Source organism: Arvicola amphibius, chromosome X, assembly GCF_903992535.2.
Source record: "Arvicola amphibius chromosome X, mArvAmp1.2, whole genome shotgun sequence".
NCBI lineage: Eukaryota > Metazoa > Chordata > Mammalia > Rodentia > Cricetidae > Arvicola > Arvicola amphibius.
The window spans coordinates 23,251,085-23,262,534 of NC_052065.1; positions in this window are offsets into that span (position 1 = coordinate 23,251,085).

Sequence of the window (11,450 nt, forward strand, 5' to 3'; positions counted from 1 at the left end):
AGAGTTCTACATCTTGATCCAAAGGCAGCAGAAGGGGATTGTCCCACTTGTCCATGACTTGAACATATATAAGACCTCAAAGCTCGGCTCCACAGTGACACACTTCTTCCAACAAAACCACACCTACTCTAATGAGACCACACCTCCTAATAGTGCCACTCCCTTTTGGTTAAGCATTTACACACATGAGCCTATGGGGGCATACTTATTTAAATAACCACATTCCATTCCCTGGTCCCCATAGGCTTGTAGGCATACCTTAATACAGAAAAGCATTCAGTCCAACTTCAAAAGTCCCCATAGTCTAAAACAGTATAGACCCTGTTTCAAAGTTCAAAGTTGAAAATGTCTTCTGAGATTCATGCCAAAATCTCTTAACTATAATTCCCTGTAAAAATCAAAATAAAAAACAAATCACATAATTCCAACATATAAAGGTACAGATAATACATTACCATTCCAAAATGGAGGAAAGGGAGAAGGATGAGCAAAGCTAGAAGCAAAACTAACCAGAAAACAGCCAGGCAAAACCCAAACTCTGTATCTCTATGTTTGATATCAAAGTGATCTTCAGATCTATAACTCCTTTCAGTTTTGTTGACTACAACACACTTCTTTTTCTTGGGCTGGTTCTACTTCCTGTTAGCAGCTTTCTTCAGCAGATAGTCTATGGTTGTGGCATCTCCAACATCCTGGGATTTCCAAGGAAATCCAGGCTTAATACTCACAGCTTCACTCAAAGGCCTCTCTGGGATTCCATGCAGAGACACCCCTGTCACATACCTGGGCCTCAATGATTTACTTTAGCCATGGAGGAGATTCCATAACATCTTTTTTTTTTTTTTTTGTATCTTTGACTCTAAATCCAGAACCATGTGGCCAAAGTTGCCAAATTCTGCTGCTTACTGGGACTGGCATATGGCCCCCTCATATTCAATTATATTTTCACCAGATTTCTGTTTTTTATGGTTTCCTTCACTGCCTAAGCTTGACTGTACTGGAACTTTCTCTGTAGGCCAGGCTGGCCTCAAAGTCAGAGATCTGCACGCCTCTGTCTCCTGAGTGCTCGGATTAAATGTGTTTACCACCACACCTAGGCCTAAATTGTTCTTTAACTCCTTTTCACAAGTTGGAAGCTTAGCTGGATGAGATCTAGCCCTGGGATCATGACTTCCTTTATTTCACTAAACATTAGGCTTTCCTCTAATCTGTTTTTTTTTTTTCCTTTAACATAGGATTTAGCTCCATTCCACTTCCTGGTGCCCCCTTTCTACTCATATTGTACATTTTGTATTTTTCCTTGCTCAGCTTGCTCCTTTTTGTTATAGATTTTCATAAGAGTGAACAATGATACTAGGCTGTCTTGAGATTTCTGCTGCCAATGGAATTAATCCAAAACTCTTCACTTTAGCCTCAGGCAGACGTTTTGGACAATGGCAAAAAGTAGCCACATTCTTCCTTAAAATATCACAAGACCCATTTCTAGGCCACATACTATCATTCTTCTCTCTGAAACATCTTGAGGCCAGGCCCCCAAAGTTCAAATCACCCTCAAAACCAGTCTTCCATGTTCCTAGTAGGATGGTCTATTATGCCCCATTTGAAGCATTCAACTGCTTTTCTAATCCATAGTTTCAAAGTCCATATTCTTCCAAAGAAAAACACCAGGTCTATCTGCAATACCCCTGTCCCTGGTACCAACTTTTGTCTTGGTTATGGTTTCTAATGTTGTGAAGAGACATCATGATCACGGCAACTCCTACAAAAGAAATCATTTAATTGGGGCTGACTTATACTTTCAGAGATTTAGTCCATTATCATCATGGAGGGAAGCATGGCAGTGTACATGCAGACATGGTGATGAAGAAGGAGACGTGAGTTCTGATCTTCATCTGCAGGCAGCAGCAGGAGACTGTCCCATTGAGAGTGGCTTGAGCATATTTGAGACCTCAAGGTTCATCTCCACAGTGACACACTTCTTCCAAGAAGGCCACACCTACTCCAACAAGGCTACATCTTTAATAGTGTCACTTCCTATGGGCCAAGCCTTCACATACATGAGCCTATGGAGGCCATACCTATTCAAGCCATCACAAGACATAAGCCAAAAATATAACTTTCCTTTAAATTTTTTTCTCAATTGATTTTATCATTTAATGTAAAGATCATTAACACAGTACTTGAAGATTTTTCATTTATAAAAATATAGTCCATTTAGTAGAAGAAAAACTAAATCATCTCTAATATTCATCAGTGTAAAAAATGTTTTATAGTATTGTGTGTGTGTGTGTGTGTGTGTGTGTAAAATGAATGACTTAGAAACACATATATTATTATAGGTAGATCCCAAAAACTTATATTGAGAGAAAAATACATTTAAGAAGTTATGAAAGTATAGGTTTTCAACATAAAAAGTAAATATATATTAATGGTATTTGTGATTTTATATGTTAATGCAAATAAAAAGCATGAAATATAGGATTGCAGAAATCTCTAGAGCAGTAATTCTCCACCTTCCTAATGCTTCAGCCTTTGAAACTTCCTCATGTTGTGGTGACCCCCAAACATAAAATTATTTTTGTTGCTTCTTCATAACTGTAGTTTTGTTACTTTTATGAATCATAATGTAAATATCTGTGTTTTCCAATGATCTTAGGTGACCCATCTGAAAGGGTCATTCTAAAAAAAAATATAAGTAGTTACAATTTCATAAATTTCTGTGTAAATGTTATATAAAACTGTTTGTTTCTCTACATATTGGGATTATTAAACTTCAAATTTTCTACAACGAATGCATACTATTTTTTCTAAATCAAGAAGTTTCTTCTAAAGTAATATACTAATCTTTAAAAAAATTACAAATCCTAATTGAACTATCAATTAAGAAATCCTGTATTATTTACTGTTGCAATATAAAAAATCATTAGTTGCTGCGGGAGTACCTTCCGCTCCTTCAGCCAATAGTCGCTGAGATACCAGCCTACTGGAAGGCACCCTTTGCTAGCTCTCTTGGCTCTGGCTCTTGGTTCCGGCTTTTGCTCCAGCAACTAGACTCCTTTCCTGACTGTTGGTGTTCTGTAAGTTTAACCCCTAAAATAAATACCTCTTTAAATCCAAACTGGTGTGGGATTGATTCGCGCATTAATTAGTATGCCTTGATAATTTTTGTTTAAATTTCTTAAGTAGTCTGTATTGATCAGAAGTGATAGTCTTTCCATTTCAAAAGTCATCTCATAAGAAAAATTTTATATCTTCTGTCAACTGCTTAGTTAGCATGAAGTGATACCTTTGGTCATTTACCCGTATGTTCATAACTAGCTATAGTAATCCTCAACTTTTGTTGCTTATTATTACTAGGTGAATTCTTTTTAAGCACACTACTCTTGACACACCCATGATACATTAAATAACTTTCCAAGGAGTGGAATCTAGGCATCAGTTTTTTAATCAGTTTTTTAAACAGTTCCTCCAGTAAGCGTGGTATGCATTTGGTATTGAGAACTAGTAGATAGGCCTAGGAGTTCAAGTGTGGCTCACATACCAGGGGCATTTATGTCATTCAAGAGCCTATTGGAAATAGAGCTTCTTAGGCCTCATTCCCAAACTACTAAAGTAGAATCTGTATTTTAAACACACCCAAACTATTTGCCTGCATTTAAAGGTGGAGAATCACTATCCAAATATGTTCTCAGATGACTGATAAAGGTTAAGCAAGTAGCTTTGCCACCTTTAAGACAACATTTGATTTAACAAGGCCTGATCTTTAGGTCACATGCATGGGTAACCTTTTGTGTTCACTGGTAGATGTGAGCTTATAATGATCTCCCAAAGGTAAATGAGGTTCTATTGCTTGTTATCAGTTCCTCATTATCCCAGGGAAGCAGTCAGTAATGCATTAATTATTAAGATACCATTTATGAACATTAATCCCGCAAGGACTTTTATGAATTGTGCTCATTTCATAGTCTCGTCCTGGGTAAACCTCAGTGTCTTTTTATATCCATGTTCATTTATATTTTGCATGGCACAGTCAGAGGAAGCCTTAGACAAATACTGGGAAGCAAATATTATTTATATTTCAGTGCTGGGAGTTGAGTCCTAGACCTCATACATGTTGACCATCTGCTGTATTACTAAGCTTCGTTCACAGCCCAATACTCCTACCTTTAATATGGGAAATCCCTTTTGAGTGGAAAGTCCTTTCTGCTTATTATTCACCTAAAGAATGCAAACTTAGCATTCTAATACTGCATCTCAGTATAGCATCACCTGTACACTCTCATCCTGAGGACCATCCTGTTTGTCACCTCCTTTCATTGAAGTTAATCTTCTATGGGGTGTGATTGCTGCTTCTTCTCACCATATTGACCCGGAGAAGGAATGAAATGTCTTAGAATTCCTAGGACTTCCTAAACCCCCCATAAGTACATATGAATAAAATTTAAAACAATGAACCAAATCCACTCATGGACGCTTGCCAGGTGCATGGCAGGCAGAGGTTCTACACAGCCAGAATAGAGAATCACTAGAAATAAATGGGTTTTGAAAATGAAAGGCTAAAACCAGATCTTTACCTCTCCATCAGCTCTTCTAAATTCAGTCCCTCAGGCCCAACTCTAGCTCCGTAGTTAGAACTGTGAACCCCCAGATCCTGAATTTCTTGTAAACAACTTGATTTCCCCTGATCTGAGCGCCCAGATGCTCTGAGCACGAGACCCTCAGGCGTTCCTGATGGCAGAGGAATGGTTCCTGGTGCGTTTGGCTTGGGGGTGGCTTGCCCTATATAAGCTGCCCCTGGACACAATAAAGGTGGCATTCTTGGGGCATTCCTGTTTCAAGAATGACCTATGTCTCTGTCTCTGTGTGTTTGTGTGTTTCAATCCCCAGCCCCTTGCCCGTTCACGAACTGTATGGTGGTGCACAGAGCGCAGACAGGCATGGTGCGCAGTACCGTAGCAGACCACCGTAGCTAAGGCCTCCCTTGCCCCTCCCCGTGAACTCCACAGACCTTCCCCTCCAGACATCTTTCTTCTACCTATTGCTTTATCTCACCTCCAACTCCAGCATGGGTCACTCCAACCAGGGAAGCAGGTAGGCTGACTGCAGATCTTCACTCTCCCTCTGTTCCTCTAGACCAACTCCCCGCAGTCCATCCCCAGCTCTGCAACGGGACACCTGCTGCAAGTCTTTCTTCCCCTATTCTCATTTCCAGTGGAATTACAGGATCTTCCCCTCCTGATGTCCACCCTCCCACTCTTTGCTTTACCCCAGCCCCCAACTCTAACAGGCATTCCCTGGGAACACACAGGCCACGCCAGCCTGGGAAGTAGGTAGGCTGACTTTAGACATTAATTTTTCCACTGTTCCTCTAGATTCAATCCCCAGTCTCACCTCCAGCTCTTCATTAGAACACCTGCTGCAGCCTCCCTTTTCCCCCTGCACCCATTTCCTGTGCATCACAAAGATCTTCCCCTTCAAACTCCTTCCCCAAACCCATTGCTTTGTTCCAGTTCCCAACTCCAGTAGGCACTCCCTAGGAACCCACATGCTTTTCTGACCAGGGTAGCAAGAAGGCCAACTTCAGATCTTCACCTCTCTCTTCATTCTTCCAAGTCCAACCCCCCAGTCACATCCCCAGCTCTGAAGTAGGCCTTCTACTGTGGTCTTTCCTCACTCACTACCCCCGTTCCCTGAGGATTTATCTGGTGGAACACCTTGTTTTCCTTCCTCTTGTAAAGCTCCTTTAATCCCTGGCTCCTGCCCATGCCTATTCTATGTGTCAACTCCCAATGCTCAGAAACACATTTTTACCTAGAACCCCCAGTGGCCACACCTTTCAGGAACCCAGATATTTTCCTACCAGACAGCACACAGTCACCACACTCTTAAGAATTAGAGAGGAAACAGAAACCAAGGAACAAAACACCCACACAACAAAGACTATAACAGATGTCGGAATTATAGTCTTCCTAATCCAAGATGCCTAGGTGTCACCATAAAAATACAATCAATAACACCAGGACAATACGTCTCCACTAGAACCCAGTAACCCTACCACATCAGGCTCTGAGTATTGCAACATCGCTGAAGAACAAGAAAAGGGCCTTAAAACAGCCTGTGTGAATATTATAGTGATCCTCAAAGCAGAAATAAATAAATCAATTAAAGAAACCTATGAAAATACAAACAAACAGTGGAAGGAAATGAATAAAACAATTCAAGGCCTGCAAGTGAAAATAGAAATAACAAAGAAAGCTCAAACTAAAGGAATTCTGGAAAAGAAAAATTTAGGAACTCCAACAGGAACCACAGAGGCAAGCTTCACTAATGGAATGCAAGAGATAGAAGACAGAATCTCAGGCATTGAAGACATGAAAAAAGAAATGAATGTATCGCTTAAAGAGAACGTTATAAGGTTAAATCTAAAAAATCACTGGAGCAAAACATCCAGGAAATCTGGAACACCATGAAGAGACTAACTCTAAGAATAGTAGGAATAGGACGAATGAGAGGAAATTCAGCTCATAGGCATAAAAAATATTTTCAGCACAATTACAGAAGAAAATTTCCTTAACCTAAAGAAGGAGATGCCTCTCAAGTTATAAGAAGCATACAGAATACCAGAGAGATTGTACCAGAAAAGAAAGTCCCCTCAGCACACAATAATCAAAACACTAAAAATAAAAAAATGAAGAATATTAAGAGCTGCAAGGAGAAAAAGACCAAGTAACATATAAAGGCAAACCTATTAGAATTACTTCTCAAAATTTGGAGACTTTAAAAGCCAGAAGAGTGTGGGCAAATGTTCTACAGACCCTAAAAGACCACAAATCACATCCCAGACAAAACTCTCAATCACCATAAATAGATAAAATAAAACATTTCATAATAAAAGTAAATTTAAACAATATCTATCTACAATGTGAGAAGATAAACTACAGCCTAAAGAGTTTAACTACATCCAAGAAAACATAAGGAATAAATAATCCTGTATTAGCAAAGTCAAAAGAAAGAAGCATATACCCACCACTAGCACCACCAGCAGCAGCAACACCACCAACACCAACACCACCAACACCAACTCTAGCACCAGCACAAACAGCACCACCAGCACCACCACCAAAATAACAGTAATCAACAACCATTGGTCATTGATATCTTTTAACTTAAATGGTCTCAATTTCCCAATAAAACAACATATACTATGGTGGTTTGACTGGAATGGCCCTCGTAGGTTCATATATTTGAGTGCTTGGTCATTAGGGAAGTGGTGTGACTTGACAAAGATTAGGAGGTGTGGACTTGTTGGGGTAGGTGTGACATTGTCAGAGGAGTGTGACATCAGGGTGGGCTTTTAGATTTCAAATGCTCAAGCCAGGCCCAGTGCCCTTTTCTTCTTACTGCTGCCTGCAGATCTGTAGAACTCTCAGCTACCTCTCCAGCATCATGTCTGTCTGCGCGCCAGACATGTTCCTTATCATGATGATAATGAACTAAACCTCTGTTAGCAAGCCCCAATTAAATGCTTTCTTTTATAAGAATTCCTATGGTCATGGTGTCTTTTCAGAGCAATAGAACACTGACTAAGACACATACTAACAGAATGGATGTGAAAGCAAGAACCATCCTTCTACTAATCTAAGAAACACACATTAACATCAAGTATAGACATCCCCTCAGGGTAAAGGGTTAGGAAAATATATTCCAAGCAAATGTACTAAGAAGCAAGCTGGTGTGGCTATTTTAATGTCTGACAAAATAAACTTCAAACCAAAACTAACCAGAAGGGACAGGGAAGGATGCTACATACTCATTAAAGGAAAAATTCACCAAGGGGACATTGCAATTCTTAACATCTATGCACCAAACACAAGGTTCATAAAAGGAACACTATTATAGTTTAAATCACATATTTACCCTCACACACCGATAGTGGAGACTTCAGTACCCTATCTCACCAATAGACGTATCATCCAGACAAAAACTACAAAATTGCTGGAGATAACTGTCATTATATTTCAAATTAACATAACAAATATTAACAGAATATTTCACCCCAAAACAAAAGAATATACCTTCTTCTCAGCACCTCATAGAACTTTCTACAAAACTGAACACATTTTTAGACACAAAGCAAGCAAGTCTTACAATATACAGGAAAATTGAAATAACACCCTGTATGCTACCCTACAGATTAAAGCTGGATATCAACAACTGTAATCTTACAAACTCATGGAAACTGAACTACTCCCTTCTGAATGCAAAATGGGTCAAGATGGAATTTAAAAAAGGAATTAAAGACTTTCTAGAATTGACTGGAAATGAACATACAACATACCAAAACATATTGAACACAGTGGAGGTTGTTCAAAAAGGCAAGTTCACAACACTAAATACATAAAAAGTAGAGAAAACACATACCAGTGACTTGAAAGCACACTTGAAAGCTTGAGAACTAAAAGAATAAATCACACACAAAAGATCAGCCAGCAAGATACAATCAAACTTGGTATTGAAATCAATAAAATAGAAACAACAACAGCAGCAAAACAATACAAAGAAACAATAAAGAGTTGGTTCTTTGAGAAAATCAATCAGCTTGACAAACCCTTATCCAAATGAATTAAGAATCAGAGGAAGAATAATAAAATTAACAAAATTAGAAATGAAAAGAGGGCCATAGCAACAGACATCAAGGAAATCCAGAGAATCAAGGACATACTTTAAAAACCTGTACTTCATCAAATTGGAAAATCTAAAAGAAATGGATAATTTTCTCAATAGGCATCATGAACCAAAGTTAAATCAAGATCAGATGATTTAAACAACTCATAACCCCTAGTGAAATAGAAGTAGTCATTAAGTCTCCCAACCTAAAAAAAAAAATAAAGACAAAACAAAACAACAAAAGACAAAAACAAAACAGAACAAAACAAAAAACCCAAGGCCAGAAGGTTTTACTGCAGAATCCAACCATACTTTCAAAGAAGAGTTAATGCCAACACTCTTCAAATTATTCCACAAAATCGAAACAGAAGGAGCACTGCCCAATTTGTTTTGAGGCTACAGTTACCCTGATACCCAAATCATACAAAAACCTCAACAAAGAAAGTGAATCATAGACCAATTTCCTTTATGAACGTAGATACAAAAATACTTAATAAAATACTTGCAAGCCAAATCAAGGAAAGCATCAAAAAGATCATCCATAATAATCCAAGTGGGCTTCATCCGAGATGTGCAGGGATGATTCAACACACATAAATCAATAAATGTAATCTACCACATTAACAAACTGAAGAAAATCACATTATCATCTCATTATATGTAGAAAAGACTTTTGACAAAATCTAACATCCCTTCATGATAAATGTCCTGGAGATATTAAGGACACAAAGGACATTCTTAAACATAATAAAGGCAGTTTACAGCAAGCTCATAGCCAACATCAACTTAAATGGAAAGAAACACAAAGCAATTCCACTAAAATCAGGAACAAGTCAAGGTTGTCCACTCTCTATCTATTAAATATATTAAATACTTGAATTTGTAGCTAGGGCAATAAGACAACTGAAAGATATCAAAGAGATATGAATTGGAAAGGTGTAGAAGGAAACGGTGGGCTGTGTCCCGCCACCCGGCTAGCTTTACCCAAAATAATTACACGGAAACTGTATTCATTTAAATACACTGCCTGGCCCATAGTTTCAGCCTCTTATTGGCTAATTCTCACATCTTCCTTTAACCCATATTAGTGATCTGCATAGCACCACGAGGGGTGGCTTACCAGGAGAGGTCTTAACCTGCGTCCATCTCAGAGAGGAGAAGCATGGCTACTGCATATGGCAACTGCCTGAAGCGTCTCCCCACTGCCTGCTACCCAGCATTCTGTTGTCTACTCCACCTACCTAATTTTCTGTTCTTTTAAAGGGCCAAGGCAGTTTTCTTTATTAATTAACCAATGAAAGTAACATAGACAGATAACTCTCCTCCATCAGAAAGGAAGAAGTCAAAATATCTTTATTTGCAGGTGATATGATAATATGCATAGGTGACCTGAAAAATTTTACCAGAAAACTCCTACAGCTGATAAACTCTTTCAGAAAAGTAACTGGACACAAAATTATTCACAAATTATTAGCCCTCCTATATACAAATAACAAACAGACTGAGAAAAATCAGGGAAACAATACCTTTCACAATAGTCTCAAATAAAATAAAAATATCTTTGGAGTAACTCTAACCAAGCAAGTGGAAGACTTGTATGACAAAAACTTCAGGGTATTGAAGAAAGAAATTGAAGAAGGTATCAGAAGATGGAACGATCTCCCATGCTCATGAATAATTATGAATAATATAGGAAAAAATGACCTTCCTACCAAAAGCAATCTACAGATTCAATGCTATCACCATCATAATTTCAATATTTATTCACAGATCTTGAAAGGACAGTTTTCAGCTTCATATGGAAATGCAAGACCACAGGAGTGTTAAAAAATTCTTAAACAATTAAAAATAATTCTGGAGGTATCACCATCCCTGATTTGTGTGATAGTGAAGTAAAAACAGACACATTAATCAATGGAATAGAATTCAAGAGCCAGACATAGATTGACACACCTATGGACACCTGACTTTTGATAAAGTGGCCAGAAATACACACTGAACAAAAAAAACAGCACCTTCAGCAAATGATGCTGGTCAAATTGGATTTCTGCACATAGTAGAATGCAAATAGATTCATGATTATCACCTTTGCACAAAAGTCTAAATGGATCAAAGACTTTAACATAAATAGATACAATGAACCTGATAGACGAGATGTGGGGAATAGCCTTGAACACACTGGCACTGAAGACTATCTGAACAGAGAACATCTTTCACACAGGTATTAAGATTGACAATTAATAAATGACACCTCATGAAACTGAAAAACTTCTGCAAGGCAAATGACACTGTCACTGGGACAAAGTGTTACTAGAGGGAAACATTTGTCCTTGTGTAATGGCATTTCTAAGCCAATGCTAAAATATCACGATACCTGTGTGTTCAGAGAAGCATTTTTCAGTTTCTTTTAAGAATCATTTAAATTAGAATCTCTTTGGAAGGGCTTATTGGGAATGCAAATTTCTCGGTTCTATCCTTTGAATCTATGTATCTGGAGACATGACCCATCTTTTTATTAAGCTTCATGTGACAATTGCTGACTGGCTCAGAAATGAACACATTTCTCAAAGAGAACCACTGAGAGTTCTTAGAATTTCAAAGGGGTGGCTCTTCAACTAGAAGCTACAGAATGAGCAGAAACTTCTATTCAGGGTCCTCTGAAGGGGCGCTACCTGGAAGACATGGGCTGAAGAAGAGGAAGGAGACCAAGCAAGATTCTGTTGTCAAGGTCTCGTTTATTGGGGTGAAGGTTACAGCTTATATAGCCCTTGAATGGGGTGGAG